The 27,358-nt window shown below is 47.0% G+C and overlaps 1 pseudogene; it reads left to right on the top strand.

The window, feature by feature from the left end:
- Nucleotides 1-2,371: 2,371 nt before the first annotated feature.
- On the top strand, nucleotides 2,372-18,971 carry LOC149362229 (uncharacterized; annotated as a pseudogene).
- The last annotated feature ends 8,387 nt before the right edge of the window (nucleotides 18,972-27,358 follow it).

The raw sequence follows: 27,358 nt of genomic DNA, 5'->3' as shown, positions 1-27,358 counted from the left end.
CGTCTGTTGTCATTGATGTACATATTCCGCGAATTCGAACTTTATGCCTCAGCAGCATGTGGCATATATATTGAATTCAAAAGGAATTGGGAGCGCTGATTGTCGCGTGTGTGCGTGTGCGTGTGTGCGCGTGTGTGTGTGTGTGTAATATGCACACACTTATGAGAGCACTCAGGCAGGCCCGTATGCACGCCACACCTCGCTTATTGGCAATATGGTTTAAATTGCCAAATTGGTTTCTTGAGGAAGGGAATGGCGCAGTATATGTCTCACTTTATCTCGGTGGACACCTGAACCGCGCCGTAAGGGAAGGGAGGAAGTTGGGAGTGAAAGACGAAAGAGAGAAAGAGGTGCCGTAGTGGAGGTCTCTGGAATAATTTCGGCCACCTGGGGATCTTTAACGTCCACTGCCATAACGCATAGCACATGGGCGCCTTTTGCGCTAGCCTCCATCGAAACGCGGCCCGCCGCGGTCGGGTTCGAACTCGGGTACTCCTGATCGGTAGACGAGCGCTTTAACCACTCAGCCACCGCGGCGGCTTGATAAGATTCAAGTAGGAGATTTTGGGGCATGCCTCGAGCTCATAGCCAGGACCTGCATGGCGCCCAGTGATTTTTGCTCCTTTGTTCATCCGAATATATAACAGCCAAATAAATAACGAACAATCGACTGCACGTGCATATATCCGCCAAATATATATTTCTTTCTGATAAACGCGCGGATTCCAGAAAAATAAATCGGTGTTCGTGTGAATCCATCTTTTACAAGAGAGCACTTCTAATTGAACTGTCAGCATCAACTAAATTGTCTTCGAATGTGTTTGAATACGAAAAGGTGTCACATGTAGTGACGAAGCGTTCTTACATGGGCCTCTACTGCCAATAACACTGCGGTTTTTAAATGAGAAGGGAGACCCACTAGAAATACAAGACACTATGATAGACCATGTGAGAACTTATAAGTATCTAGGTGTATGGCTAAGTGAAGGAAAAAAATATCTGGAAGAGCACGAGAGGATTCTGAAAGATAAAGGAAAAAGGAATTCAGACATTATGAAGCATAGAGCACTATGGAACTATAATAGGTATGAGGTGGTTAGAGGCCTGGGGTATGGAAGGGAATCATAGTACCGGACCTCACATTTGGAAATGCAGTCCTGTGCATGAAATCAGAAGTACAGTCAGGACTAGAGGTCAGACAAAGAAGTGTAGGAAGGCTAGCCTTGGGAGCCCATGGGAACACGAACGAGGGAGTCCAGGGAGATATGGGTTGGGCGTCGTTCAAGGTTCGGGAGGCCATCAGCAAACTGAAATATGATCAGAGACTAACTCAAATGGAGGAAACAAGGTGGGCAAAAAAGGTGTACAAGTATCTGTACATGAAAAGTATTAACACAAAATGGACTAATAGAACCCGAAAGCTAAGAACGAAGTATTTATACGGGTGAGGGATGGGACGCAACAAAAGACTAACGTGAAAGCGGAGGTAAAGGAGACGGAAAGAAAGATGTGGAAAGAAAGAATGCAGGAAAAATGGGCGCTAGGCATATATATATAGGACACGAAAACAGGACATCAAAAAAGAGCGATTATTCGATAATTTGCGGGGCAGTTCACTGCTTTTTGAGGCTAGGACAGGGACTCTGAGAACAAAAACGTATAGGTCCAAATTTGAAGAAGTGGATATTTTGTGCTCTGCTTGTAAAACGGAAACGGAGACCATAGAACACTTGGTTCTGAGGTGCGCAGAACTCCGCCCAGCCCTCCCAGAAGGGGCAGCAACGGCCATAGAGATAGCGCTGGGATTTACTGGGGAGGACGGGCGAGTGGATGGGAAAAGCGTGACATTGACGAAGGGGAGGTTGGAGGATTGGTGGCGGAAATCAAGGGAGGCGTGAATTTCGAGGGGAAAAGGATAGACAGATTAGATATTGTAAGAGCGAAAGGGAAAAGAAAATTAAATTAACAATGGGGGAAGTATAGGCTAGGTAGCGAAAGCTAACGCCCGGTACAAAGGGTAAATCCATTATTATTTATCCATCTATCTATCCATCCATCCATCCATTCATCCATCCATACGAGCGTCGTTTGGTACCAAGGAGGATATTCGTATTCGTCTCGGACGATCACACCAAAACCGAAACAACATCAATTATTTAGCGGTCTCATACATTTTAATGTCTTATGCATTATTACAAAGAAAACAACATGCAAACAAATGCATATGTGTACCGTCCTTTTAATAAAACAACATCAGCACTAGCACGCAAGAAGAGAACTCCACGACAGCGACAAGCATGGCGCCATGCTACGCCGCACGGCAGCCGTCTCGCGACAAAGCTGTAGCCGAATCGCAATCCAGGCGGGAAAGTGGTCAAAGTGGTCATTGCGTTGGCGTCTGCGAACGTGTTGCTCGGTGCTACGATGCTAGCATACGTGAAGTATGAGGACAAATTTCGGGCCGTATTGCCCGTTAATTTGATTAAAGTTTTCGAACCGATTAATGTTGAGGATTTTGATCCCAGCAAAAAAGTGGAGGCTTTCTGGTGCTCAGAAGACCGGAGCGTTCAAGGGTATTACCCGGCCTTTGTTCACGCCCTGGCAGGTAAGTTGCGGTAAAAACATTTCTCTTTTGGCAGTTTTCATTCTGCCGGCAGTCGGGATAATTTCTGGGCTGAAGTTCTCCCGGCACTCGCCTCTGACTGGTTACGAGAGGCGCTGTGAGTACGTTTTATTCACTTTTCAAAGTTCCGATCCTCCCACCAGCACAGCACATTTTAGCTAACGCTGCCAGCAGAAATACGGACTGACACGGCTCTTGCCATTGATCTATTACAGCTTGACAGTAGTCCCTTTGTTATATCTTGCGTCTCTTCTTGGCTACTGAATACATTTGGGTGCTGTGGTACTGAAGTGAAAACGAGAATACCGCGGGCTCTGTCTCTGTCTGCTCGCGCGCCAACAGTGCTGAGCATAAAAGATCAGTGCTGCTCGAAACAACCGAAATCGGGCGTAATGAATAATGGTTAGCTCCAAGGGCGACAAAAAGTAGAGCTAAGCTTCATAGAGTTCCGCACCTCCAGCGCAGGTGCAGGTCTGACGCTCGCTAACTGAACCCTCTAAATTACGGTTTCGCGTAACCATGGTGAACGTTGCCCGTGTGCAAGGGTCAAATGGTACACATTATTGTCCTCCATCTTTTAGTCTTTTTGCTTTTATTATTATTATTTCCTTGAGTACGCACTCGGTAAACTGCGCTTCTTTCGACTTTCAGTGCGCTAGAATTCCTCTCCGCGAATGCTGGTTATTATCCGGCTCACATGGTCTGTCTCAAAAAGCAAAGATACGTGGCTGCCTGCAGGCGCTCGAGACCCAAGAAGCAATGAAGTCTCTTTCGCTGAAAATTAGCTGTTGTGACGCAAGACCTACCTGTCTAGAGCGCTTTCTTTCCTGAACGACGACCGCGAAAGTGTCAAGTATCTGTTTTCGTGGTGAAGGGTCTCCCGGTTCCCTGTACCCAATCAGAGGTGAGCGCGGGGACAATTTCAGAAGGTGAATTGTCCAGGCTGCTGGTAGAATAGATACTTCCTTTCCTTTAAGCTTACATACGTGGGACCTTAAGCAACTGAGGGGGCCTGGTACACTTTTTATTTAAAGCGCTCCTGCTGCATGCACCACAGTGTTAGCGCTAAACGTGAATGCTGCTTAGATACCATGCGACTGGAAGCAACGGACGTATCTGGGTGATAGTTTTGAGGTAACCCACATTTATGTGTGCCAGATATGATCTAGCGCACCGGGGCGATGACTTCGTGGCATTTGATTTTGGCCCATCAAAAATGAACTAAGCGCACTCCATTGCGAGGTTAGCAAGCGTAAGAAGACTAAAGGAGCAGAAGAAAAGCATTGTAGGCGGGTTCACCAGGAATCGAACTCAACACTTGACAGCAGGTCGGTGTGGTCAGCACATCACTATGGAGCTTATCATTTTCTGCCATCTTAACAGAGCTTGGCTTACCCTTTTTTGCTGCCCTTGGCCCAAACTATCATTCATTGCTTCCGCTTTTGGCTGTGTCCGGCAGCTTGGATTCAGATATTTTGCTTTGGACTCTGGTGTTGTTGCTAGCTGAGAGGGGGCCACATAAAATAACAAAGGGACTGCTATCAAGCTTACAGTGCTTAAGCTGTATCAAAAGTAAGTACTTGACTTTGATGGGGACAAAATGAACAGTACCAGGAGGATTGGTGCCAGGAAAAAATGGTAAAATTCATCTTGTGTCACCCTAAGTACCCATTCAGAGGTGAGTGACAGGGGAATTTCACCCTGGAACCGTGAAAATTCTGCCAGCTGCTGGTAGAATAAACGCTGCCATTCATTTATGGAGTTCAGAAAACTTGAGCATGGAGTCATGTTATGATGGCAGGTTTATTAATGTGCAGTGATATACATGGGTTGTTTTCTGCTATAGGACTTGCTATTTAATGCACTCATTGTGTTGCTGTTTTCTATCATGTTCATTTCTGCTAATGCAAAGTGCCGTGTTTTGTGGTTGTCCTCCAGATGATCTGCAACTCATGCATGTAAAGCTAAAGAACATGCGGGAGCCATTTCCGACACTAATTGATGTTGATTTAGAGCGCGGCAGCAAGTGTGTCGGCAAGAGAGGGGTGAGTTGTTTCACATATGGTTTAGCATTGTAGTTGATTATGGTTTTTAAAAGTACTTTGGCATGATAAGCGGCATAATAATGGCTTGGAAGATATTACATGTGAATTCATTCTTTTTTCCTTCGCAGAAAGTGCGTAATGACAAAGAGGCAAAACGATGCAAAGCTATGGCTGTGGATCTCATAAATGAGGAGATTATAGAGCACAGCGAATTGGAGGTATGAGTCTTTTGAATGAGTATCGCTGTGCTTTGAGGGGGTATTCGCATGGGGGAGCTCATTGGGGAGGGATTTGAAATACGTAGCTGGCCGTCCTCCTCCCCTTCGGTGTCAGAGCCAAGAGGGGACCAGATGACTGTGGCTTGGTGCACTCACGGAGACTGCTGCAGCTGAGTTGTATTAGCTTGTGCACCCAGTTTCTTGGTTTGCCTTTTCTGCCAGCCAAAACACACTAGGAAATACTGCTTAGATGAAGGCTGTCTGCCAAAGTAATGAGCATTTGTGCTGGCCGAGCAAAAGCTGTACACTCCTGGGGAGGTTGGTGTTGCCGTACTTCCACCCAAAGTCATCACGTTTTTGTGATACAGTGCGCTCCTGTGGCAGTGGCGTGGGGTTCTCCCCGCTCTCAATACCCTATTATTGCTGAGCTTATGCCTATCCTATAGTAAATGTGTCCTTTCGACTGAACTCATTGCCTATTATGTATTTTATGCTTAGGGTCACGGATATGGTGAACAGAGGATAGAGAAATTGCAAAGAAAACTTTCATTGGAAAACCAGACATAAAACACATGCGCACCTTTGCATGCATGAGCAGTTGAGGCAGACTGGGCTTTTTGAAAACAGTGCATAAAGCTGCCTTTGCAGGGCACAGTGGTTGTGCAGGGTACCTTTCTTGTGTAGAAGGTTTTCATGAGCTTGCAAGCCTTGCAGTGAAGAGCAAAATTTGCACTGCTACCTTCACGTTTTCAGTGTGCTTCCAGTCTATTGTTCATGTAACATCTTATCCGGCTTTTGTGCAATTCGCTGCATGTGTAGAGAATTCACAAACCAGTTTGTTTGTTTCTTCAGGCATCTAGGTGATATGTGAGGACACAGCTGTGCAAGCTTGCTCGGTGCTGAAAGAACTGCATATTATTCTGATTAGTCACCTTTTTGAAGTTACCCACTACGGTGGCTTTGGTGTTTTATCCCAAGATCGCTAGTTTGATGCTGCAGTGACTGTATTATTGATATTTTGATGGAGGTGAAATACAAAAATAACTATTTTGCTATGTCAGTGCACATTAAAGAACCCCAGATGGTCTAAATTAATCTGGAACCCTCCACTACAGTGTCCCTCATAGCCCATTTGTTGCTTTGGGACGTTAACCCCCGCGACTTAGTTTTGTTTTGCCTTTCTGATGCTTTGGGTAATGCTGTGAATATGCAGCTCTAGCCTGGCATTACCCTTTACAGTCCTTGCTGCTTTGTTGCTTGTGCCAATGTTTCCCTCCATGAGACGGATGCTCTTGTGTGTTGATAGGCGATTGATCTGGCTATCTGCAGCTAGTTTCTGTGAATTTGCCATGGCAGAAGCACATGTTAAGCCAAAGACAGATACGGGCAATAAAGCGGTAAAGGCTGTGAAAGAATCAAGTTAATTAGAATCAAGGTATATATTAGAATCAAGTTGATAATTAATTAGAATCAAGTTAAGGTCTGATCGAGGTTAAGCTGATCTGATGTGTTCGTTCCGAAGGTGTAAGCTGATAAAGACGACGGTGTACAATGCACGCAGCGCAATAGTGTGTTACATTTTAGTTTTTTCCTGTTTGGGTCTGCACGCAACCCTGGCCAATTTCCCACCGTGGTTATGTGCGATCGTTTTTGAGGCAACAATAACAAGAACACGAGGCGTGATCGGCGGCTGCGATAACACGGTGCTCTCGTGCAGTGGCCAGCGAAGCTGATCCGATTGCGCTGCCGGGGGTTTGAAATTTCCAGTCGCGGCAATATTTATTTTATTTCGGCACCTTTAAATTCAGGGACGCCACAAGATTCTTGGCTAGGTTTGACCCCGTGGAGTGGTGCGAAAGCACCAGCACCACTCCACGCTGTTTGAAACAGCCTGGGTACAGCTGTTTGAAACGCAACATCGTCACAGACTCGTGCCCAAGTACGCTGGTAGGCATTTGAATATCCGTAGGACAGCGCCTGGCCTGACTTTCAGCTTCTCGTGTTGCGGCGACACTGCTTCTCCGTTGATCACAAACTCGTGAGACCAGAGCCGTAGGGAAAAATGCCTCTCGCCGACACGGACATGCTTGGAGTCGAAGCTAAATCCACCGCTTTCCTGTCGGGGTATAGCCTGCTTCCATATTTTACGCTGCTTGACGTCGCTCGGCAGACAGAATAGCGAGGCCTTTTCCTGCGTACCTCCATAGCCAGAGCGGCAACCTGTCATGCAGCAAGTATTCGGCATCACAGGCTTGCGCGTTACGTGCACTGTACTTATTTTGCAAACGAAGGCAAAGTGAGAAGAGAAAATTGTTGCCGCACCGCCGGTGTCCCATTCCACCCGTAGACTTCCGGCTGTAGAGGTGCTCGTTTCCTCACGCCGTTGCCTCCACATGACTCTTAGCGCCGCCTCGTGGAAGGCGCGGTTAACATATGAAGCTCTCCCATAGCGTTACGGAGAAGTTTCATGACCCTAAAAGCATTGAAGGACTATGGTATACCGTACCAGTTCTCCCAGCCTGAAGCAAGCGTGCAGAGCTGTGCCCTCATGTCTTTTGAAGAAACAAAAGCTGAGATGCCTGAAGACACATGCTAAGTGGTTTTGTAATTGTGTTGTGCATGTCATGCATGAAATTTTATAAAACTGAAGCTATAATTGCAGAAGGCCAGATTGGACGCTATGTTGATGACCAACTGGGAAGCGCACGGAAGGCAGCAGTGCAAATTTTGCTGTGGTCATCCTGGGCATAAAAATGGACCAGGCAGGTATCAAGCTCATAGAGGCCTTTTACACTAAGGTGGTGGTCAACTGCATAAATGATAAATTGTGCTTTCTGGTGCAGAAATGCGGGTCTGTTTGCATCCGTTTCAATAGGTGCTATTTTTTTAGGCTTCTGGATGCCATGTAAAGCTGCGGAAATGCTAGTGTGCGTTCATGACCTTTCTTTCTGGCTTTCTAATAAACAGTTAAGAGAAGCATTTGTGTCACCTCCTTTTGATTGCCTGTATTGTTGTGCTATAACTATAGTCCTAAATGCATGGTGTTTCAGCAGAATGAGGCGGTACAACAAAATAAGGGGGGTGAACTTCAAGAGGCTTTAAGCCGCAAAGAAAAGGAAGTGAAAAGGCTGCGGAAGGAGCTCCGAGAAGCCAACGCATTAAACCAGCGCCTTACAAGAGCCCTTCTGGATAAGATCGGTGAGCATGCACTCGTTTATTTTTTTTTTATGTACAAGTAGCATAGTAATATTTGCTCGGCTCAGATTTTAGACATCAAGTGCAGATTACTGAGCCTGATACACTGGTTGTACCACGTAACTTTACTCAAAGATCAAAAATATCCAATGCAAATAATGCAACCTGGACTGCGGGAAAATGTTTTTGCCATTCTATGCCACTTTTGCCAAGCTACTGAGGCTATGAGGGACGCCGTAGTGAAGGGCTCTGGAAATTTTCTCTTGGTGGTCTAAACTTGTAGCTCTGAAGTGAATGGTGCATTGTACTGTTCACGAAGCGACCTGCAGTATCTTTCTGAGTGCAGTCCACGCCCCCACATAGGGAAAAAAATTAAGCTTCTTTGTTCCCGTGTTTTGAAAACTTCTGTGAGAACATACACATTTAGTGCAGGTTGCATTCTGTTTATTCTCCCGTCTGACACTACAGCACTGGCTCGATGAGTCAACCGAAATACAAAAGACAAAGACGAATTTGATTTGCCATGGCCATTGCTTTTTGCGAGGCAGTAGTTTGCAGCAGCGCAAACAGCTTGTAGCAAAAGAACTCGTATTTTTTCTGGGCAGGTGAAGCATCTGTGTTTTGATTAGCTGTGGTACTTGAGAATAAATTCCTAGCAGTGAAGTGTACTGCAGATTTGCACTGGTGGCGACAGAATGTATACTAAACTGCGCCTTCACCACCCACTCTTACTTCTACTGCGTATCTGTCGGTTCATAATTGGAGAATTTTCGGCTGTACACGGCTCGATTGGTATGCTGAGGCACCAACGCATTCTTCTCCATGTCTCTAGGGAGAAAAGAGAATGAGCACATGCAGCTGACCTAGCGAGAAGCACCCTTATGCTGCCGTCTGGTTGCCTGCAGTACCCTCTTTCTGGCACCTCGTGCTCTCACCGCCAGGTGGTGATACAATCTACAGACATTGCGAAAAGTTACAGCAGTGGCTTAGTAGTGTCGAAATCTTTTTCATGCCCAAGCATGTTTAATGTCTGTGCATTGGGGTGAAAGCACTTGGGATTTTACTATTGTGTGCACTAATGTCTTGACTTAAGTAATAATGGTGTTCATTTCTGACTTTCTTAAAGAGGTTGCACGAGATACAACTCAACAAGGAGGCACTATCGTTGCTGAAGTTGTTATGGCTTCTTCTTTGGATGCGGGTAAGGCTTTTATGCCTCTGCATTTGTTCATGTTGAAATACAGTGGTAATATAGCTTATTATGGCTTGCTTGCAGGTAGTGGCCTTCCACAGGAAATGGTGCCAGGTGTACCCAGTAACACAGGTATGTTCCTGAATGGAACTTTGAGACGGGGGCTTCTTGCACACCTGGAACCTGGTTGAGCTATATTAGCTGTCTTTCTTGGAACAGTGAATAGCAAGGTGTTTGTGATGGGCAGAAGATTAGTCACAGATTAAATTGCTCACATGTCTGCTGTCCTTGCAGGGAGTAACGCCACATCATGGCACAGTGGGTTGAGTACCATTGCCAGAGATGTGGAGGGGGCTCAACATAGCGGTAAGTGTGAAGCATGCTTTTGGGTGCTGTGAGGCTGCTTGCTGCTGAACATGACAGTACGTATGAAAGACGTTCTCGATTGTTCTGTATTACTTGAGGCTGCTGGCTGCTGAATATAACAGTGTGCATGGAGCATGCTTTTGGATGCTTTGAGGCTGCCTGCTGCTGAACATGACAGTACGTATGAAAGACGTTCTCGATTGTTCTGTATTGCTTGAGGCTGCTGGCTGCTGAATATAACAGTGTGCATGGAGCATGCTTTTGGATGCTTTGAGGCTGCCTGCTGCTGTAATTGCTTTTCTCCTACGTCATACTGAAAACTTTGTTGAGCTCTACTCTGACCTAGCGGTAGGGTTTCATACCACAGTCAGTGTCAAAGTGTAAAGTGCTTGAGGGCAGGCAGTAGAAAGTGAAATCGCACAACAGCTTATTGTTTTCAAGTAGGTATGTCTAGCTGTACTCCTTTCACGCACGAGGTACAAAAACACCTCTGCGACAGGATGAAGAAGGAAGGAGAAGTGCTACTAAGAACTGAAAGATTATTGGAAAAGGAATTTTACAACCAGCAGCGCATTCAAAGATATATCAGCTAGCCCAACTTTCGATTTGATACATGATGTAGAACGCTATAAAATGTACGGAAGCGGGCCACTTGAAAAGTAGGTTTTACTCTGCGCTCTTTTTGTGGTTGAGTGGTCAGGGGCATAACATTAGAGGAGGCAACAGCGTAACTTTGAAGAAAGCAACAGCGCATTTGGAGTTCGTAGGTTTGAATCTGCCTTGCAATAATTTTTTTTTGCATTTTTTCGGCATTTTTATTTATTGTCATTTCATTTTAAAATCGCTTTGTTCAAAGAAGAGTTGATTGTAACAGTATGCAGAAGTGAACTGCATGTATTAGTTTCTTTCACGCATATTGTATCCATATGTCTAAATTGAAGCGCTGCATATGTACTTTGAATGTACTTTCTATGTCGTAGAGAGGCAGAATCGCCCTTAACTGCATGCTGTGCCCTGTGATACGCAAGTAAAAACGTCCCTCTCATAACGCAGTGTTAAGGATTATCACAATCACACTGCAGGTGCTGTAACAGAACAAAAAAAGCCTATTTTATAACCTTATAACTTTTTTAAATGCTACCTCTACGTAGAAGGTAGCAATTCTTTTCATTATATATGGAATTTAGTGCTTAAATGCTAAACACTACCTCCACATACATTTAAAAAGAAAGCTGCTACAGAAACCTTTTTGAAGGTTGAGCTGCTGCAGGCGTGGCTTTCAGACAGGGAAGATGTGATACTAAATAAGCAAGACTTCCTTTAACCCTTTGCAATAGCTTAGGACGAGGAAAATGTACCGTATCATATATGGTACACTATGCATTCAGTTGTCAAGGAAGCATGTGTGAATCTTTGCTCTTAAACATTAAGTAGTACTTTGGTCTGTTTTCACTTACCGATATTGCATGGATTGCCTAGTAATCTGCATGTAGATTTCTCTCAGATCTTGAAAGATTGCTTGTCTTGTATCACAGCCTGGAGTATGTGTCATTTGTTGTGAATCTTCTGGAATTATGATTATTTCTCACTGTGGTGTCCTAGTGAACACATTCTACTAGAATAGCATGTTCTTGAGCTATGAAATATGACAACAGCCCAGCACAACAGAAAGCTGGGCTGGTTGGAGGCTGTTCACGATGTATTTTATGGGTGCAAACTTTACAAAGATGCAGAGGGAAGGAAGGAAGGCACTGTGAGTCCTGTGTCTTCCTTCTGTGTCTTTGTAAAGTATGCACCTACAAATACATCATGATTTCAATTCTTGTCTGAGTGTGCGCACTTTGCAGAGGACAGCCATGGAACCGAGACTGCTGGACCGTCTCTTGATGAAGGCAATAGGGAGGTGATTGAGAAGCCTGTGGCCTTGTTTGAAGCTGTGGATGGCCAGGTGACGTAGGACAGTACTTTATTTAGTGGTATGGTACATGGGCCGTAATGTCTCGAGGTGACACAATCTGTGAGATGCGTAGTGGAGAACTCCAGATAAACTTAGACCGCCTGGAACGCTATGTGCACTGGTGATGCATAACACAGTTGCTTTTGCATTTCACTGCCATTGAAATGTGGCCCCACCTGCCAGGATTCAGTCACGCATCGTTCTGCTCGTCATCTGGATGTCATAGCCACCATAGCTGCTGGTGTTTTATAAAGCTTGTGCGTGTTGCAAACAATTTTAACAAGTGCCACTGTTGAGCACATAGTAGTCTGCATTTCACAGCTGTTGATGAACTTCGGAACATGAAAATTGTGGCAGGTATCTTCCTGGTTGGGGGAAAATGACAGAGGAAACACTGTGACATGCTCTGACCAGTCTCATGAGAGAGCCGATGCTTCAGTGCCAACGTGCCATCTTCAGGGTTGACTGGGTGAAAGCAAGAGAGACACTTTTAATCTTTGGCCCACTGCCATCACCACTGTGTGATTTGACCTGGGGTACAAACAAGCCGTGTTCGTGGGGCGATGGGGTGTGGATTATGTGGCGTTGCGAAGGCCATGCACATATGCTGGTGTAATGGAGCCTTGGGGAAGATTTATGCTTCTGGGGGTGCCTTTTATATGTGCAAGGATTCTATAAGCTGCCGCTTGAGTAAGTTGGGTTCAGTGTCAGCTACTCTGGTGTGCTCGGCTGATGTGATGGTTCAATTGCTCGTTATGCTCTACGATTGGACTGCACTTTCGTTCGAAGTTTCACACAGCATTCTTCTGCTAGTGAAGCCTTTGTGTAAAATTCTTCCTTTTGCCGATGTAGCTGGTGGAACAGTAAGTTCAGGGATTTAGTAGATGATGCGGGATGCTCGTTCGATGCGCAATCTTTCAGCAGAAGCGGGAAATGTCCAATGGTTGGTGATGCACCTGTTCCCTGGTTGCGACACAGGCAGGCTGATGTTTTATTTGTGCCTTTGCCATTCAGGATGGTGGTACGGGTTGTTGTGGCTTTGGCAATTTTTTATTTTGATTTGTGGTCAAGCTGTTGCGCGAGCTGTCAGAAGAAGTTCTTGTAGCCGTTGTGGTGGAGAGCAGTCTTAACGCTGTCCTGCTGCAGCTTGTGGTCGATGTCTGAGAAGCAGATTGTCTTGGCAGTCGTAAAGACCATGGTTGCTTTGTGGGTGGTAGGGTGATTTGAAGTGAAATTTAAGCAGCAACCAGTGCAGGTAAGTTTTCTGTTGACAGAAAGTTGTAGTTTAGGTCCTTTTCACTTCACTAGCGCGATGAGAAACAGGAGGCTGTTGCTTGTCTCACATTGCAGGGTAAACTTGAGGGCCGGCTCATCAGGCTTGAAGTGTACCAGAAACTCTTCCACCATGGACTTCTTCGGGATGGTAAAAGAGTCATCCACGCATTGAAGGGATACCTTGGGTGTGTTCGTGAACGAACACAATCAGCTCCATCACCAGGTTTGCAGGCATCACCGTGATTGGCACTCTCACTGCAGCACTGCTGGTTTGCCTGAAGAATTTTTTAGAAGTATGTGCCACCCCATGCAAAACTCCAGCAATGTGCACTATTCTGCACTGAAGCAAGTCCTTTGGGCAAATCGGCGGACTGACTTGCCTTAGCATTAGCCGAGTTATGCCAACTCCTGGAGATTTGTTTGGGTGGCATGTACTTCTCTTTTACAGGAGAATTCTTCAGGCGATCCAGCAGAACGGCAATCAGAGCACCACTCACGATGGCAGCTGCGAACCTGGCATTAGAGGTGACTGAGCAACAAGCACTGCAGTATCCATGAATGGCTCCAAGGTATTCCTTTCAAACATGGACAATTGTTTTACCATCCTGAAGAAGTCCACGGCAGCAGAATTTCTGGTGTACTTCTACCTTACTGGACCGGCCATCAAGTTCAACGTGGAATGCAAAACAAGCAAAAGCCTCTTGTTTCTTGACGGGCTATTGATGTGAAAAAGACTCCACAAAAAACCATCCTCAAGGGACTGCTTAAATTTCTTTTCAAATGAGCCTACAACTCACAAAGCAACCATGGGCTCCACTCTCCTGTCTAAAGCCAAGACAATCTGCTCCTTATACATCGAGCACAAGCTGGAGGAGGGAAGCATCATGAATGATCTCCACCCCAATGGCTGCACGAAACAGTTTTTCCAACGGGTAGTCTCACGAGAAACCGAAATGACAGAAGGCAACCGAAGCCACCAAGCAGCCCACATCGCCATCCCGCATGTGAAAGGTACAAGTGAAATGCTGGCCCACCTGTTTTGTAAGCAGGGAATAGGTGTGTCACCAACCACCACCAACCAGTGGGCACTTCATGCCTCAGCCAAAAGACTGCACATTGAAGGAATTTGCACAGCATTGCTTACAAAACCCCCGTACTGGTTGTACCACCAACCACATTAGCAAAAGGAAGAATTTTGCACAAAAGGTTCACGAGCTCAAGAATGGTGTCTGAAACTTTGACCAAGAGCGCAGTGCAATTGCAGAGCATTCTTAGGACTTGGTTTATGTATAGACTGATCATGCCAGAGTAGTTGACACTGAACCCTACCCAACCTATTCAAGCAACAGCTTATAGAATTCTGCCATACACAAAACACACCTAGAAATATTTACCAGTCCCAAGGCTCCTTTCCTCAGCGTACATACATGGCCTTCGCGATGTCATAAGGTCCGCACCCCACAAACACATTGTTCTTGCATTAGCTAATGTCACTCACACTGTGGTGATGGCATTAGGCCAAAAGGTTAGAAGCACATCCCTTGCTCCCACCCATTTCACCCCGAGGAAAGTACCGAGTCTGCGTAGAAATGTTGGTTCTCTCCATGAACTGAATTGCATGAGTGAAGTACACAGAATAAGCTAGCATTCTTTTTACTCCATATCTTTATGTAGCCTGCTGCAAAAATCTGTAAAGTGAGAACAGCTGATGATAGCAGGAGTGCCATTTCAGGGGGCAGTGGCTCCTCTTGTCCTCGTCACTGCAGTTTTTTGGTAACGCAGTGAGGCACTTTTTTTTCTCTATTTTTTTACAAGTCTAGAAGAGTGTGGTGAGGGGCTAGTTGGTATGACATTATGAGAACAAAAAGTAACTGCGCAAAAGGACGGGACAAGAGAAAGAGAACCACACGGGACAAACGCAGACTGACAACTGATTTATTCCACCAACTCCTCTTTCCTTCAGCAGCAAAGCGCATGCGCACCAACCCCCAAAAACAAAAGCCATGCTCATCTCGTGGAATCAAGGAACTCGAACTCCTTGTGGTACAGGTGTACTTAAGCATCGCTAACACACTTGTCAGGCCCTAATCTCGCGATTTCCAAGGCCTCGATAGTTTTCCCTTCTTTCTTATCCCTCGAGCGTCCGATAATCTTAGTCCTATTGAAAAGCGGATTACAATTTTTGTCATCATGCTTGCAAGTGTGACAATGCTTTGGCAGATGCTGCCCCCTTGAATCATCTACGGAATTTGCGTGCTCTAATAATCTAATGTTGACGCAGCGGCCAGTTTGCCCTGTGTAGAACCTACCACAACTCAGGGGAATCTGATAAATTACATTGCATGTACACTGTACGAACTTATTCCTGTGGTTGATGCCACACACAACCTTCTTTTGCTTATCTTTTCTCGCCAAATTGCACAAACGCGACAACTTGCAAGGTGCAGAAAAAATGACCTCAACGCCGAATTTTCCGGCGACCCTCTTCAGGCCGTGCGAGACCCTCTAAACATAGGGCATAACTTCATACTTCCGCCTCTCCTGTGCATCCGCCCCCCGAGGTTTTGAGTTTGGGCGGAAGGACTTCAACAGGGACTCAGAGACAGCCTGAAGAAGGGCCAGCGGAAAACCAGCAGACCTAAGGCGATCAACTTGAGCCTCAAAGCTAACCTGAACCTTATGTGGACAGGACTTGGCTAATGAAGCCCTGAGGCAAGTTGATACAATACCCCTCTTGACCAGCTTCGAATGGCACGAGTTAAAGGGCAGAAGTGCCTTTTTCGACCTAGGCATGTGTGTGTCAGCCTCTTGAAGTGTGTCAGTCTGCGTTTGTCCCGTGTGGTTCTCTTTCTCTTGTCCCGTCCTTTTGCGCAGTTACTTTTTGTTTTCATAATGTTTACAAGTACCTGAAACAGTTTAGCCCATGCCTGTTTTTGTTTTTATTTGATGTGAGGGGCATTGCGATGAGACGTAATGGCTACCCAAAGTATAAACCACCTTCTCCCTCATCATGAATGATCTCCACCGCAATGTAAGTTCATTGATGAGTGCTAAGCTTTTCCTACAGTTCTCGAAATTAGGAAGTGTGCTGTTGACAAATCGGATCTTATCATTTGCCAGATTACGTCCACTGGAGAACAAAGGCCTTTCCTAATGCTTTTCATCCCAGTTTTCTGGGATTACCTCTCCACGTGGCTTTTGGATGCCTCTGGCTGCATTTCCTTTCATGGAGTTTGCTGTATTACCCCCGTGAGCATTGCTTATCTGTTCCATGCATTTCAAGTTCTCCCCCAGTCCATCTTTTCTGTTGTGCTTGGTCAATAATTGCCGTGGTGGCTCAATGGTTATGGTGCTCGACTGCTGGCCTGAATCAAGCGGGTGTGATCCTGGCCACGATGGTGGCATTTCGATGGAGGCGAAATGCTAGAGGCCCCTGTACTGTGCGATGTCAGTGCACGTTAAAGAGCCTTAGGTGGTCGAAATTTCTGGAGCTCTCCACTGTGGCGACCCTCATAGCCTGAGTTGCTCTGGGACATTAAATCCTGTGAACCCAACCTTGGTCCCAAATTGTGCTCGCAGTGCTATTGGTACTTTTATCGAATGGTGCAGGTGCTAATAGGGCCACAGCTGTGGATGCCCACCGAAAAGTGGGCGTATGTAATGAAAAACACCAGCGACGCAAGGTGTTGCTTGGAGCTGTCACGGCATTTGTGGTCACCGATTGAAGCTGCCGAGCGCAGCCTTACTGGGCAGCAGTGCCGCTCCATGGCTACTGCAGGCAGAAAGCTTCCAGCCACTCCGGAGAAGGTGGAGGTGATAAAGAGTAAGTAAATCGAGGCTGCTCACTACTATTTTTTCACTTACAAGTTGCCCTATATTTCACCCAGTAGTTGTGGGATGCTGCATTGTTGTGTTAAACCTGGTACACGCTGCTACAAATTGGTGGTTTTTGATGAAATTGCGCTAAGGCTGCACCAAAGTACTTTTCGAGCAACTAAGAGCTGTGACAAATGCGAAGACGTGGAGGCTACCGCCTGTGTAGACAAACATGACCCTGGCTGCTTCTACCAACATGCAACGTGAAAGGTGGCCTGCAGAATCCAGTGCTGTCCCATTTTGTTTCCTAGCCCTTAACTGCCTACTATTTATATGCACATGGTATGCTCACGTTTTGCACATCTGTTTCGGTGGTCTTGCCAACACTGTCCAAAGTGAAGATGGCGAATGAACATGCAAAGAAAGAATTGCTTTGAGAAGGCTCAAGCAATGCCAAATTTGGATCCTGCTAGATTTCTCTAGCTTTTGTGGAGCACTGTTGTGTGTATGTTAACTGTAGGACTGTATGAAACGTTTGCGAACGGATGACTCTACGGACCTCATTTATGCTCGCTGTTACAGCATCGTAGGCATCCGAGCTTCTGGTTTGTTTTTATAGTGGAACCGCATTCCAAATTTCAGCATTAGAAAGTTGGTTCATATAAATAGGAATTCTAACTAAACTGAGCCACTGCTAATGATAGGGTGGCATTCTCCGTGGGTTAGCATACGATGACCAGATCACTGTGATCTCGCATGCCCATATGCTTGCTTGATCACTAGCTTGTGTTTTCTGCCACGTGAGCTTGAATTGTTACGGTGCGAGGAAGGTCGAGCACAGTTTCTTCATCAGAGACTTCAGGAATCATAGACGTATGTTGGAAGCACACGGCAACACCGGACCCCTCAGTGGAGAAAAATAGTAGTGCTCCTTGAGAAGACGGCTTCAAGGAACCTAGGCTATGCCACGATACAGAGACAGTGCAGTCACACTCCTGGTGCAGCATTATCTCTCTTAAAGGAGCATGGACACCCATCTTTCAATTGATGTGTTATACATTACAATATTGGTTCACCTCATGGTATTCACCTTCGACTGCTAAATACCGAAGGGGCTTTGATTTGAATTTTTACAGCTTTTCGGGACGTGCATGACTCTCATATTTTGCAGAGGTTATCTTTGATGCGTCATCTGTGCAGCGGGTTTGTTTGTCTAAAATGTCCAGACCCCTGGTCAGTGGCCCTTGAAGAGCTGGAATGACAGCAAACGACATATCAGTGGTTATATTGCAGTTTTTTCATACCTCACGTGGACTAAACACTTTAAATGCATCACAGCCATTGTTCGGTTAATGAAACTGAAGCAGCAGTGGTCCTAGGCAAATACAACGGGGTGAAATTTGTATTCTTATGTCTGATGCATCGTTTGAAAGAAGAAAACATGCAACTAAATTTAATATCTGTGGTCCTTCAATGAAGTAGTGAGCGCTCTAATCCGGGAACTACCTCTGTAACCAGTGGTCTGTTTATTCATCCTTGCTTTCTTTCCTATACTGACCCTTCAATCGGTGTGCATTTGAGAACATTGAAATGAATGAGTGCGGTCACACGCTAATACTTAAATCCCTCCCTGTCCTAGGTTTAAAAAGAAACCATGCAAGCTAAAGTGGTATTGAAGAGGCTGAAGCGATAGTGAAGAAGACAACTAAATCTGTTTGAAGACATTCCCTGCTACTTTTGCTGAAAAAATTTATGCTTTTGGGTGCATTTAAAAAAGTGTATGCACACCTGCCCAATACGACGTCTATCCTGCACTGTTCAAATCTGTGCAACATGTCATTTTTTAAACCATGCTACAAGTTTGGTTGAAATTCCCTCTCCTGTGTATTCGAACTTTTACCTTCCTTTAATTCTCACTGGTAGAAAGCATGAGGTAGTTGCTCCAGATTGAATGTTCACCTGCTAGAAATTTCCAAGTTGCAAAATCCTTTTGGCTATTCTCACCTGAGCACTGAGTGAAACTGATTAAATTCTCTTAATTTTTCAGATTGCCTGTCTCATTTTGTTGAGAAACACCCTCTGCCGGAACCGCCGAAGGACCATCGAGTGGCTGCCGTGCGGAAGCACCTGCGAAACTTCTTCACTGAGGCAGGCCGCCAAGGCAAGAGGGTGCGAGGTGCTGCTGCACAGAAGCCCCAGCCAAACCCAGCCGAACCAGCTGTTGCACAGGAACCCCAGCCGAACCAATCAACTGAGGCAGGCCGCCAAGCAGAGTGTAACTTAGAATAAACACTCTGCTACCATTCAACCTGAGGTTTTAGGCATTTACTGCAAACATGGCATTATAGTGCCAGTTTGCCATGATGCATTCATACTGCACGTACTACATGCCGTAATTCTGCTGTGGGCTCCAGTCATAAATTAGCTTTCGATTGCAGACACATCAGTCATGTCCAAGTGGTTATGCCTTTGCCTAATTTTGTTGTAACCTGTGCATGATTTATACTCTATACTGGGCGTGCATGCTCATCATTAAGCAAGCCCGCTACCCTGCACACCTGTTACCCTGCATGCCCACCACCCTGCATGCCCACTACCCAGCATGCCCAATACCCTGCATGCCCACTGCCCGGCATGCCCACTACCCGGCATGCCCACTGCCCAGCATGCCCACTACCCGGCATGCCCACTACCCGGAATGCCCACTACCCGGCATGCCCACCACCCGGCATGCCCACTGCCTGGCATGCCCACTACCCGGCATGCCCACTACCCGGCATGCCCACCACCCGGCATGCCCACCACCCGGCATGCCCACCACCCGGCATGCCCACCACCTGGCATGCCCACCACCCGCCATGCCCACTGCCCAGCATGCCAGTACCCAGCTTTCCCACCACCATAATCCACTATGATGCTGGATGCCGGGTTCCAGTATGCCCAGTATTGTCATTTTTCCAATAGGGCCGCATTTTTTCCCTCCCTCACTCCGCCCGCTTCCGATTTCTTAGCGTCCTTAACTTAAGCTGAACCCTCTTCCTAAGCCTCCATATTTCCGCCCCATAGGTGAGTACAGGTAAGGTACAGGTGAGGGATATTGGTAAACTGCCATTCACGATTGGAGAGAACCTGCCACATACGCTCCACCCCATTATTATCCAGATAGTTATTTCCCTCTCACGATCCGGACCAGCGGTCACTACCTGCCCCCTAAGTAGACATATTCCCTTACTACTTCCAGCACCTCCCTACCAATTTCGGACCGTTGTTCACTTACTAGACTGTTGGACATTACTGTGGTGTTCTCCGTGTGTTCTCCCGCAGCTAAGCCACCGTTTCTCCCCACTCGCTTTACTGTTTTCTTTGTCCTGTCGCTCTTTCTTGTCGGAACCTTTGGTACAGTATTGCTTTGTTGTTGTAACGTGGTTGTATAATTCTCGCCCTTCGGTTTTTCTCTTCCTGTTAATAATTGTTTGCGTTCTCATTCTGTGTTTGTTATTCGCGTCGTGCTTGTGTATTAAAGCTACGTTGTTGGGCTTGGTGAGGTAACTTTCTGTTGTTATCGTTTGCCCGAGTAAAGGGGTTTGGTAGAGAACTTGTCTACGCCTCATGCCTCTGGTCAAAGGCTATTAGGCGTGGCCCCTATCGCCGGTCACCAGCCGAACCTCATCTTTTGCACGGGGGGTGGATAAGTTTGTCGCTCCTTTCCCTCCGATCTTACGGAGAGTGCAGTGGTGGGCAGGTTGGCCCGATCAATCATAAATTCGGTGCCAACCAAACTATCAAGCCGCCCACAATATCATGACTCTGTCACGGTGTGCATCGGTTTTTACTGCGGAGTTTATACCATCTTCGCAGCTGTAGAACGAATTGTAAAAGAGAACATCAAAAAATAGATGATCTACACTGATTCTTTGAATGCGCTCACAGCACTGCACTCTACAAATGTTGCTGAACCATTAATAGGAAACATCATACATGATAAAGTTTGTTACAACACTAAAATGTAACATTGAATTCTACTGGGTCCGTTACCATGTCAGAATTCTTGGTAACGAAAAAGCCCTGCGCTGCATAAGCATGATATAGTTGAATGAAACACGTGAACATACCGCGCAGGGAGTGTTTAAAATTAATGTCAGTAAACTCAGAAATAAGTACCAGGCTGCATGTGAAGAGCAGGTAAACAACAAGCTGCATTCTGTGAAGACCATGGTAGGACAACGGGGATCATGCAGACATCAAGAACGTTTTCCAGAAGTTATTTTATGTCTATTCGGCATCGGGCGCACACGCCTCATACACAGCTTCTGAAAAAACAAGAGAAACCTCTCCGCGAAAGATGTGGTAATGAATTCGCAGTCAGCCGTATTTTTAAAAACTTGAAGAACTAAGGAAAAAGTATTTTACAATCTTTTAGAATAAATACATCCTACTGCACCCCATGTTGCTCTGAGGTAATCAGGCATTATTCGATTTCTTATGTATTTTTAAGTTTCTCAATGTGGCGAACACTTTAAAGTAACTGTAAGTATGAAAAGCTTCATCTTTAATACAAGACGCTGTAACCCTCTGTTCGGCGCATCATGGCCTTAGTTGCCCTTGCGCCATTGAACTCAATATAACTAACTGTAGGCATTAGTACCGTGCTTTGCAGGCGCAAGGGTTATTTGTACCAGATGCTGTACATAATATTGCACCAAGTCAGGACTATTTGCCACCATGGTACAGCCTCCACCCAGTATGTGACTTCACAATGACAGATTTACACAAAAAGCAAGCACCACGTGAGCACATACTACAAAAATTCTTCTCACATCATGCAAAATTTGACATCTACACTGGATTTTCTACTGATGGTTCAAAGAGAGAAAGAAATGCATGTCGGAAGTGCTCTAGTTGAAGAGAAAGAAGAAGAAAGTATACGGCCGCCAAAGTATGCACCGGTTTTTAGTGGCGAGTGTTATGCGGTCGCAAATAGAGCGCAAATGGAGCGCAAATAGTAGCGCAAATAGTTGTAGCGCAAATAGAGAGAATATCAAAAACAGCATCATTTACGCCGATTCCCTGAGTATGCCTACAGCAGTTTGCTTCTTTGCTCGAACGTTCTAAGTGATGATTTAACTTTTTACTTATTTGTTGTTGTGGAGCCTAGCTGTTGCTTGTGTGTGTATTGGGCTTTCTATGGTATCACCAGTGCTCAGCGCATTTTTTTTCTGTACACGCCATTGTTTTAAATCATACTTCTACCGCCCTGCTAAAATAACCGTGTGGTGATTGCAGTATCTACAAATAAACATTAAATAAAAGTTTTGCTTACATATGTTTCTACGGGCCGCACTACCGTTCCGTACCTCCAGCCGAGAATCATTGTCATGTGAAGGTGTTCTAAATATAGATTGCCGTCCAAATGACATTTCATACTTTGAGGCCCTGCTTTAGGATGACCTGGGCTGTTCTTCATGAAAGGACGACATCATAGGTGCACTGTGAAATCAGAAAACTGCTTTGAAAGCCTTTGCTTCATGTATTCTTGGGGCCATTAAGCCTACTTTCATTCCAAGTTCTTCCCCAGTCGTTCCAGCCGGCAACAGCAGCGCCACCGCATCTTACTTACGTTACAGATCTGTGTTGGTGTGTAGAAGAATGGTTAGAGCCATCTGCCGAGAAACGCTCCCGTTTGGGCACGGAAGGGGCTCCACACGCCGTACCCTGCCGGAGGGCCATATCCGGTTTCTGGCCGCATTTCCGGTTGTTAGAATTTGCACCTATTGGTCACAGAGCTCCATCGAAAAAAACGTCAGATTTAATCACGCAACTGGGCTCATTTTTGGTTGGTTGGTTTATGGGGTTTAACGTCCCAAAGCGACTGAGGCTATGAGAGACGCCGTAGTGGAGGGCTCCGGAAATTTCGACCACCTGGGGTTCTTTAACGTGCACTGACATCGCACAGTACACGGGCCTCGAATTTCTCCTCCAAAGAAATTCAACCGCCGCGGCCGGGATCGAACCCGCGTCTTTCGGGCCAGCGTCTTTCGGCTCATTTTTGTCGGGCAGTTCGAATGTGGAAGGGTTTCGGGACTTTCATTCGCGATTTTCTCCGCAACGTAGCCGCTTTTCCGCAAAGGGAACACGTCGGAAGGGATGCAGACAATAGTCTATCCCTCTTGCTTTGTTTATTAATTATTTTTAATGTGCCTTCGACCAGGAGCGCGGCCACTTCGTCGCCGCTTAACGGCTAACCACAGATGAGCCTAATTTCATGCAGTCCAATGCGATTCCACCTGCTTGCGCAGCGTCGTAATTTTTTAAAAACGAAGTGTGCGCCGCCGCTTCGCGGGGGAGACCCGCCAGGTGCGCATTCCAGTACCGTGACGTCATAGACCTGACAGACGAGCCGGTTCGCGTTCCAGAGGGTAGCAGGCGCGCTACGCCTTGGAGCTGCTCTCACGCTACGCATAACCTGGCATAGCGGAAATAAGCCACTGCCTATTTTTTTTTAATGTTTCTAAACTTAGCTGAAGCACAGTGCAGAAATTTTCATACATATCAATTGTCTGCATGCTGTTATCGTGTTTTTACCAATTCTTTCAAATGAGCGGTTCCCTGCGTTTTTCAGTGCCGCATATTTTTTTAAAATATACAAGGGATAGGAGCAAAACACAGGAATTGGTTAATATTATGTTCTGCCAGTACTTGCACGCTGAGTCAATACTCTTAACTCACCTCCGTGATCATTAGACAAGCGTACCAGGCTGTGGAATCCTGCGTTGATTCCATACAATCGCTACGATGCCGGTTCCTTATTCCCGCGTTGTGGAGTAAATGTCACGGGGAAATTTAATATACCATTTTAGGCACAGTTCAATAAGGAGCACCTTTAAAATATCCCGACATTGGGGGCGATAAATTTGTCCTTTTCTTTCATGACTTGGCCAAGCGCTGTTCTGTTTGTTCGTTTTTTTTTCATCCAGGGAGGTCCAGCGGCATGTCACTTTTAATTACAACCGCTCGAGCAACCCTACCGTTTCGTGCAGTGTAACTTGTTTTACTGGCATAATGAGGCCTTCCACATTTTTGGATTCTTCACCAATGCTTACTTGAACGCAGATCGAGGGTGAGGGGACAGTATCGTACGCCGAATTCTTGGAGAGCCTGAGGCGCTGCGCGGCGGGACTTCAGCGCCTGGGTCTAGGCCGCGGAGACCGGGTGTACATCCACATCGGGAACAGCATTGATGGCTTCGTCGCCATGTGCGCCATCGCTTGCACCGGAGCAGCTCTTGTCTTGTGCGACCCGGACGGTAAGTGCGAGTGCACAATGATGTCACTGGTGCATCAGCGTGTGAACGCACGCGCACCAACGCGGGGAAATGTGGTGGCCATGGTTGCTAGGCGACAAGTGCTTCGCACAAGTTGTGCCTGTAACGAGAAGAAAATGGCTTCAACCTTTAGAAATGGTGCGTTCATTGCCAGGTAAACACCCACCCCTCCCTCGACCCCACTTGCCCCTTCCTCCTCGCTAAACAACGCGAGTGTGCCAAAGCTGCGTACCTCCGACGCCTAGCTTTGCGCCGGGCCACGCAACCCACCACTTCCTCCTCCTCTAATCATGAACCTCTGTCAGCTCCGGTCACGTCACCAACAGGCTCCTACGCCGCCAAAGTTAAAGGATCCTCGGTTCCAGCGTCCCTTTCCAGCGTCTCTTCCACTACACCACCCTCTCCATCCCTGACTGATGTGAGCCGCTCCTTCGACCTCCGGCTCGCTATGCTGGAACGCCAGCAGCGAGAGCAGCAGCGCATTTCCCACGACCTACAACAATAGATCCACGCCTTGACCCAAACCCTCCAGACAACCACCTCCTCTCTTACCTCCCAGCTTGCCAAGCTAAATGAGCACCTTGCCACCCTCACCACTCCCTCCTCCACCGCCCAGGTCGCCCCTTTGGCTGATCTTCTCGAAACCACCACACAGGCACACCACACTCGCTTGGTTCAGCTAGAGACATCGGTTCTGCAGATTCTTAGCAGCCTCCAAGCACAATCCAAACAATTGGAATCCTTCACTTCTACGCTCCAATCCCTGCATGAGTCACTGCCCCCGGCCAAAAAGAAGGAACGTGTACCCTCACGAGCTTCTACCTCTACACTATCATAATGGCTTTTGGCGAGGACCTCGAGATTGTGCAGTGCAACTGCCGAAATCTGTGCCATAATAAGACCCCCCTCCACCAGTATCTACTCGCCCGCCCCTCCCTGCCCCATTTTCTCCTTCTCCAGGAGACCCGGACGGCCCACACTGTCCCAGGCTACCGCGCCTACCATGCCACTAGGCCACACCACTTGCGTCTATTTATGTACGGAGCGACGTGCTCGTGGAGCCGCTTGATATCCCCTCCGTCCTTCTTAAATATTTAGTTGGTGTGGTCTATTACCATCCTTCTCCCCGCGTCTCACTCGCCCTTTTGTCTTTCTACAACCCCCCTGTCACCTCCTCTTTATTTTCCGCCCTGGGGGCAAGTTCCTTCACTCTCTTCCTTCTAACTCCCATCTCCCCCCGCAGGGAGGCGTCTGCAGCATGCAGACGTTGGTGAGTGGCGACACCACGGGGTTAACCCGAGCATCCGCAGGGACATCCCCTCAGGGGGATGATGGTGAACAATGCGTCACCACGGACCCGAGCATCCGCGCTTAGCCGTGCGTGGCATCGCCGTGTCCGGGGAAAAGGGGATCCTGGTGGTTAAGCCGATGCCGAGCGTTTGGACCCTTAAGGCCCCTCGGCGGAGGCAACACACCACTTTGGCCCCAGCTTCCTGCAGACGGCACCTCCGGCCTGACCCAACCGGAGGAAATCGGCAGTCGCCTTTTCCTGTCCTCCCCTCTATCTTTCACTTTCCTATCCCATTTCTTACAACTTTCCTGTATCCTCCTCTCTTCTTCGTTTTTTCCTCTTTTTCCTGGCGGCGAGGGTTAACCGTGTGTGACCAACTACCCTGGGTTGAGTCATATTAGGTTATAGTTAAGGTGTACAGCTGGCGTAGGCAGGACTTTATTTCAAGTTCCTGTCGCGTCCCCTTGTTGGACTCCATGGTGGGTGGCTGGCACCATGACCGAAAAACATCGTTTTTTTATGGCTCCCCCCCTTTCCAAACTTGATCGCTCTCTCAAAAGAGTGCGGAACGAAGCAGCAGACTTTTTTTCGAAAAAGAAACCGACATTCACTAAGTTTCATGTGATACACAGCAACAGTGACGAAAAGCAAGCCCGAATCATATCCCCATTTCTTGTTACCAAATGCCTAACACATACCTTAGGGCCTGGCTACAAGGTATCCAAAATGTCAGGCGGCGACCTACTCCTCAAACTACGCGAGAGCATCCAGTGCTCGAAACTTGCAAACATCGATTCCATAGGGGACATCTCTGTCTCCGTGACTCCCCACCGATCCCTCAACTCAGTCAAAGGCGTTATCTCAGAGGCTGACTTTATCCACCTAACAGAAACTGAAATGCTTCAAGGAATATCCGAACAAAATGTAATAGACGTCCACAGGATCAAAATCCGCAAGGATAACAAGGAAATAGACACCAAACACATGGTCCTCACATTTAACACCAACAGCTTGCCCGAAACAACCGAAGTAGGATACCTGAAAGTCAACGTAAGGCACTACATACCCAATCCCCGTCGCTGTTTTAATTGCCAGAAGTTTGGTCATGGCTCACAGAGCTGCCGCGGCCGCAAAACCTGCGCGAAATGCGCATCAAAGAACCACCAGTCTGAGGAATGCGACGCAGCACTACGCTGCGCAAACTGCGAAGGCGACCACGCTGCATACTCCAGGGCGTGTCCGTCCTGGAAAAAGGAGAAAGAAATCATCACCATTAAGACCAAAGAAAACATTTCATTCAAAGAAGCCAGAAGGCGTTTTGCAATTAACAACACATTCTCCTTCACAGCGAAACCAAACTTCGCTGATGTGGTGCGCGGGGGCGTAGCACCACACAGCGCTCCGGCACCTGCCGCGGCCAGTTCTACTGCGCCTGTAGCACGGCCACCCACGCCCCAGGCAGGGACAGCGAAAGCTGCTCTGCCAACTCCAAGCCAGGGAGTGCCGGCCCATGGGTCAGCATCCCGCAGGACTTCCCCCCGTCGGGGGAGGACTGACACCAACACATCCGCGGCTTCCCCGCGGTCTTCCAGCACCTCCAGTGAGGTGATGGAGGTAACTTTCGATCCGCCCGCTTTGCAGCGGCGGAACAGCTCTCTTGAGCGGAAAAAAGGCAGGGCCACCATAACGGCCCCAGAACATAAGTAAACCCCCAATCGTTCATACCCCAAACATAAACATGGCTTTTCTAGTTCAGTGGAACTGCCGAGGAATATTGAGAAATTACGATGACATAAAAAATATTTTAGGGTCAATGTCACCCGTAGCCTTGTCTCCAGGAAACCAATCTAGGTCCACAACATATGAACATCCTGAAGCATTATAAAACTTTTAGACGCGATCGTGAGCAGGCAAATAGACTCTCGGGAGGCGTCGCGATTGTCATACAAAGCGGCGTCCCTGCTCAAGAGATCAGACTGAAAACAAAACTTGAGGCAGTTGCAGTCAGCACTGTCAGCTACAAAACAATTACAATCTGCTCTGTATATATTCCTCCACA

This window comes from Amblyomma mixtum, chromosome 2 (genome assembly GCF_055824585.1).
Source record: "Amblyomma mixtum isolate Tamu chromosome 2, ASM5582458v1, whole genome shotgun sequence".
Classification (NCBI taxonomy): domain Eukaryota; kingdom Metazoa; phylum Arthropoda; class Arachnida; order Ixodida; family Ixodidae; genus Amblyomma; species Amblyomma mixtum.
The sequence above is the reverse complement of the archived record's forward strand: the minus strand, read 5'-3'. Positions and strand labels throughout refer to the sequence as shown.